Below are 6,706 nucleotides of genomic sequence, written 5' to 3' on the forward strand. Positions count from 1 at the left end.
TTCCTTCCATCCCTTCCTTCCTTCCATTTTTTCCTTCTTTTCTTGCCTTTTTATTTATTTTATTTATTTTTATTTTTTTGTTTTGGGGCCACACCCAGCGGTGCTCAGGGGTTACTCCTGGCTGTCTGCTCAGAAATAGCTCCTGGCAGGCACGGGGGACCATATGGGACACCGGGATTCGAACCAACCACCTTTGGTCCTGGATCGGCTGCTTGCAAGGCAAGCGCCGCTGCGCTATCTCTCCGGGCCCGCCTTTTTATTTTTTATTTATTTTTATTATTTATTTATTTATTTATTTATTTTTGGTTTTGGGGCCACACTCGGTGATGCCCAGGGGTTACTCCTGGCTATACGCTCAGAAATCACTTCTGGCTTGGAGGACCATATGGGATGCCTGGGGAATCAAACCATGGTTCTTCCTAGTTTAGCGACTGCAAGGAAGACGCCCTACTGCCTGTGCCACCGCTTCAGCCCTTTTTCTTGCTTTCTTCAAACTTTATTTATTTGTTGGTTGTTGGGCCACACCCAGCGGTGCTCAGGGGTTACTCCTAGCTCTGCACTCAGAAATTGCTCCTGGCAGGCTCGGGGGATCATGTAGGATGCCGGGATTCAAACCAACGTCCTTCTGCATGCAAGGTAAATGCCCTACCTCCATGCTATCTCTCTCGCCCCTCTTTCTTTCCTTCCTTCTTTCTTTTCTTTCTTCTTCCTTTTCATTCTTTTTCTTTCTTTTTTTCATTTTCTTTCTTTCTCTTCTCCTTCTCCTTCCTATTTCTCCTCCTCCTCCTTTGAGGGTTATACCCAGTTGTGCTCAAGGCTTACTCTGAACATGGAACCTTCTTAGCAGGGCTCAGGGATGGAACCTAGCTATACTTCAATCAAGGCAAGAACCCTCCCTGTTGTGCTCCATTTCTGGTCTCTCTTCTTTACAGCTTTCCCCACCAGGTATAGAGTCTGCCTTCTACTAGTATTTGCTACATGAATGATGCTCGAATCCAAACCCCTTACTTTACAGGTAGAAAAACTGAGATCCCATTCTATCTTGCTATTTAAAGACATAATTTTAAGTCCGGTTTCTATTTTAATGGCTCTTTGACCACTGAGTTATTACATACATAATCTTTGAAGTCAGGCAGGCTGAATTTAAATCCTGTCTCTGCCATTTCTTAGTTATGTCACCTTGGACACTTCACTTCCTTCCCCGTTCAGCTTTTAGCTCATTTATAAAATGGAGGTTAGGAAGGATCTCTTGAAAACTTTTCCAAGATCTTGACCAGAGGATCATACATCAGGAAGGGTGTTTGTCTTACATGCATCTAAACCGAGTTCAGTCCCTGAAATCCCATATGGTCCCTTGGACACAGATCCAGAACTAATACCTGAGCATCTCTTCTGGTGTGGCCTCAAAACAGAACAAAAAAATCTTACCAGGATTAAATGGTTTATTATTATTATTATTACATTATTATTATTATTATTTAGTGTTGTATCCCAGAGTAGATAGTCTGTAGATATTTTTTAACTTGAGTTTTTTTTGTTTTGTTTTGGTTTTGGTTTTTGGGCCACACCCGGCAGTGCTCAGGGGTTACTCCTGGCTGTCTGCTCAGAAATAGCTCCTGGCAGGCACGGGGGACCATATGGGACACCGGGATTCGAACCAACCACCTTAGGTCCTGGATCGGCTGCTTGCAAGGCAAACGCGCTGTGCTATCTCTCCGGGCCCACTTGAGGAGTCTTTTTAAATTTGTTTTCAGGCCATACCCATGACACTGAGCATTAACTCCTGGCTCTGTGCTCATTCATGAAAGAGGATCCTATGCAGGATCAAACCCTGGTCAGCCATATGCAAGGCAAATAAATGCCTTCCCTCCTGTTAGATCTCTCTGGTCCCAAAAGATAGACTTCTAGCAAGGAGAATGGAATAAGATCCGGCAAGATCTTCCAGTATAGCCATTACCTCTTCCACCAAAGAAGCTCAATAGTGAGCCGGAGCAATAGCACAGTGATAGGGTGTTTGCCTTGCACGTGGCTGATTCTGGATGAACCTTGGTTCCCTCCCTGGCATCCCATATGGCCCCCCCCACCCCGCAGCCAGGAGCGATTTCCGAGCACAGAGCCAGGAGTAACCCCCAGCGTCACAGGGTGTGGCCCAAAAAGCAACAAAAATAATAATAAGAAGAAGAAGCTCAGTAATACTGAGTGGCCTGAATCTGTGGATATTCACCCAGCCCCACCCCACCCCGCGTTCCTGGAGCAGCTGCATTCCACCAGGTGTGTGGTGATCCTTGGAGGCACTGGGTTGGCATGGGGGCTCAGGTACCTTGGTGAGCCCACAAGCACCATTCTTTGATTCTATCTTCAGGGGCCCTGATGAACCCACGCATACTCCTTTTGATCCTATCAGTTGCCTGTTCTTGAACTCCCCTTGCACCTGGCCAAATCCTTCATGCCCTCCCTTCAACCTTTTTTCCACCGCTTGTGCCTTGAAACTCCTGATTCCCTAGGTAGGTGCTGCAGAGCTTAGCACCCAGTGCTTTTCTGTGTCTTGCTTCTCTCTCCCCTTGTCTTTCTGTGGATACTAGCTTTGAATGCACTGACTGCCAACAGCTCTCCCCGAAGATTTGGACAGTTTGGAGGAAAAATGGCGTGGGTTTCCTCAAGTCCTGCCCACTGTCTGTTCCCCCACAGACCCATCCTTCTAAAATCTCATGCTCTCATAATGCCCTTTCAGAAACTCTTTTTCTCCTAGATTGTATAACTATCTGGATAACGAAGACAATCTTTTACTGTATCTTCCATGTAGCACAACATCTTGCTTGCAACAGTAACAGAACAGGGTACATTCTTAGTTTTGTGGCTATGGATAGTTAAGTATAAATAAGAGATCAGTCCTTCTTTCTGCATGGTGAGTGTTCTCATTTGTTCTTTCTTCTTTCTTTCTTTCTTTCTTTCTTTGTTTCTTTCTTTCTTTCTTTCTTTCTTTCTTTCTTTCTTGTTTCTTCTTTCTTCTTTCATCTGTTCTTTTTTCCTTCTTTCCTTTCTTTTTTCTATCTGTTCCCTTCCTTCCTTCCTTCCTTCCTTCCTTCCTTCCTTCCTTCCTTCCTTCCGTCCTTCCTTCCTTCCTTCCGTCCTTCCTTCCTTCCTTCCTCCCTCCCTCCCTCCCTCCCTCCCTCCCTCCCTCCCTCCCTCCCTCCCTTTTCTTTTCTTTCTGCCATATATGGTTATTCCACATATGACCTAAAGGAAGGGGCTCTGAGAAGTGCCTTGGGGAAATATGCAGGATGCTGGGAAATCAAACCCAGGTCATCTGCACACAAAGCAAATGCCCTACCTACACCTCCCCTGTACTATTGCTTCAGCCCCTTTCTTTGTTCTTTTAACACAACCTGGCAATGCTCAATGCTTACTTCTGACTCTATCTTCAGGGATCTTTCCTGGGGGACCATACTGGGTGCCAGTTATCCAACACTTGATGGGTTTATGCAGGGCAAGCCCCCTACTCACTGAACTCTCTTTTGGGGCCCCTAATGAGTGTTTTCTTGCTCACTGAATTGTAAGGGACTTCAAAGGAAGATATTTTGAGGAAAAAAAATTTGGGGAAGAAAGTCACCAGATGATTAGAAAACAAATTGAGACCTGAGGTTCAGATTTGTTTTTAAATGCAGAGAGCTAAATGCTTTCTCTTGCTTCTGTACAAATTCTCTCTAAATTCTCATGTTAAATTCTTCCAAACTTAAATGTACCTGAGAATCACCTTATCGTCTTGGCTGACAGAGTAAGTTTGAGGTAGTGTCTTATACTCTAAATTTTTTAACAATCTTGGGCCGGAGAGATAGCATGGAGGTAAGGCATTTGCCTTTCATGCAGGCGGTCATTGGTTCGAATCCCGGCACCCCATATGGTCCCTCGTGCCTGCCAGGAGCAATTTCTGAGCCTGGAGCCAGGAATAACCCCTGAGCACTGCCGGGTGTGACCCAAAAACCGCAAAAAAAAAAAAGTTGTTTTTTTTTTTTTTTTAACAATCTCAACCAGGAGTTCTGAACCCTGTCAAAGTGATGCTTTGAAAACCATAGAGCGGGGCCAGAGAGATAGCATGGAGGTAAGGCATTTGCCTCTCATGCAGAAGGTCATCGGTTTGAATCCCGGCGTCCCATATGGTCCCCCGTGCTTGCTAAGAGCAACTTCTGAGCATGGAGCCAGGAGTAACTCCTGAGCAACTGCCGGGTGAGACCCAAAAACCAAAAAAAAAAAAAAAAACCATAGAGCACTTTTCCTATTTTTTGTTTTTTATTTGTTTGTGGTCAGAGAAGTGCTTGAGAGTCACTCCTGACAGTGCACAGGGGATCATGCCATTTAAATAATCTCCCCAGTCCCACTTTTTTCCCATCTTCCTCTTCATCAGAGAACTTCAAGCATCTCATTATCAAGGATTTCATTATCTCTTTCCCTTCATGGATCCCATTTAACACTCAGATCTATGTCATCTAGTTATGAGCTGACACTATTCTACATTTATTACTGAGAGCAAGTCAATTCAATAAATAATACTATTTTCCTCTTTAACAGATGAAGACTTTTTTGGAGTCTTCATCTTAGCCTATGATCATCTTAAACCCATGATTTAACGTTTTGCAACAATCACCAAACTTAGTTGACTTTTAATACAAGCAATATTCTGCATACAAACCTACAATATAGACAGGGCTTACTCAAGTAAAACTCATTACTTCTCTATTTCAAGTTAGCTGGACAGTTCAGGCTAGTGAAAGGCATCATATAAATAATTTGTTTTATCAGTTAAGGGGGATTTTGCTTACTCCCACATTGGGAAATGCTCCAAAACTGATTTTTTTTTCCAAGCCAGAAAGAACAGGGACCTTGCATACATGAGGAATGTATTCTCCTACTTAGCCACAACCTTGTCCTTTAAATTTCTTTGTTAATAAAAAGAGGCCAGGGCACCCCGGAGAGATAGCACAGTGGCGTTTGCCTTGCAAGCAGCCGATCAAGGACCAAAGGTGGTTGGTTCAAATCCCGGTGTCCCATGTGGTCCCCCATGCCTGCCAGGAGCTATTTCTGAGTAGACAGCCAGGAGTAACGCCTGAGCACCGCCGGGTGTGGCCCAAAAAAAAAAAAAAAAAAAAAAAAAAAAAGAGGCCAGGGCCAGAGAGATATCACAGTGGTAGTGCATTTGCCTTGCATGCAGATGACCCAGGAAGTATCTGAGTTTGATTCCTGGCATCCCATATAATTCTCCGAGCATGCCAGGAGTGATTTCTTTTTTTTTTTTTTTTTTTGGTTTTTGGGGCCACACCCGGCGGTGCTCAGGCATTACTCCTGGCTGTCTGCTCAGATATAGCTCCTGCCAGGCACTGGGGACCATATGGGACACTGAGATTCGAGCCAACCACCTTTGGTCCTGGATCAGCTGCTTGCAAGGCAAACGCTGCTGGGCTATCTCTCTGGGCCCAGGAGTGATTTCTGAGCACAGAGCCAGGAGTAACCCCTGAGCGCCAACAGGTGTGACCCAAAATAAAATAAAATTAAATAAATAAATAAAAATTAAAAGAGGCCAGAGCAATAGGTGGAACAGTGGGTAGGGCATTTGCCTGGCATGCTGCAGACCCGGATTTGTCCATCTGCAGCATCCTATATGGTCCCCCGCAGACTGCCAGGAGAGAGCATAGAGCCAGGAGTAACCCTGAGCACACCAAGTGTGGCCACAAAAGCAAAAAACAATAGGGTTGTATACAGAGAGATAGTACAAAAGTTAGGGCACTTGAGTTGAACTTGAGTCTAAGTTTGGCATAGTCTTAATTCCAAGCACCATCAGAAGTATATTTTTTAAGTAATTCTTTTAATTGAATAAACTTGAGATACACAGTTACAAAGTTATTCTTTTTGTTGTTGTTGTTTGATTGTGGGCCAAACCCGGTAAGCTCAGGGGTTACTCCTGACTATGTCCTTGTAAATCGATCCAAGCAGGTTGGGAGACCATATGGGATGCAGGAGATCGAACCTGGCTTGGCCACGTGCAAGGCACTGTGATATCGCTCTGGTCCAGGAGTGATTTTTTTGAATATTTTTTAATTTTTTTTAAATATTCATGAATTTGCGTGTCATCTTGCTTAGGGGCCATGCTAATCTCTGTATCGCTCCAATTAAGCACAAAGCCAGGAGTAAGACTTGAGAAGAGCCAGGTGTAACGCAAAAAAAGAAAGTTTTTTTGTTTTTTGGGGCCACACCCAGTAATGCTCAGTGGTTACTCCTGGCTATGCGCTCACAAATTGCTCCTGGCTTGGGGGACCTTATGGGACGCTGGGAAATCGAACCGCGGTTCCTCCTAGACTGGCGTACTCAAGGCAGATGCCCTACCGCTTCGGCCCCGCCCAAAAATATTTTTAAAGAATTTTGGGGACTGCATCTAATAGTTCCCATGGGCCATTACTGGCAATGCTTGGGAGAAGGGGGCGCTGCAGTGCTGGGGATTGGATCTGGGACTCATGAATACTAAACCTGCGCTCCACCTCTTTTAACCATTTTCTTGACTCCAAGAATAGTTTTTGTTGTTGTTTGTTTCATTTTGCTTTGTTTTGTTTGGGGACTACACTCAGCAATGCTCAGGGGTTACTCTTGGCTCTGTGTGTGTGAGTCACTCCTGGCGGGACTCAGGGAACTATATGGGATGCCAGGGATCAACACTACG

The 6,706-nt window shown here is 44.7% G+C and overlaps 1 pseudogene; it reads right to left on the reverse strand.

Moving 5' to 3' along the window:
• Positions 1 to 6,088: 6,088 nt before the first annotated feature.
• Positions 6,089 to 6,187, reverse strand: LOC125999605 (uncharacterized; annotated as a pseudogene).
• Positions 6,188 to 6,706: the final 519 nt, after the last annotated feature.

Source organism: Suncus etruscus, chromosome X (assembly GCF_024139225.1).
Source record: "Suncus etruscus isolate mSunEtr1 chromosome X, mSunEtr1.pri.cur, whole genome shotgun sequence".
NCBI classification, from domain to species: Eukaryota; Metazoa; Chordata; class Mammalia; order Eulipotyphla; family Soricidae; genus Suncus; species Suncus etruscus.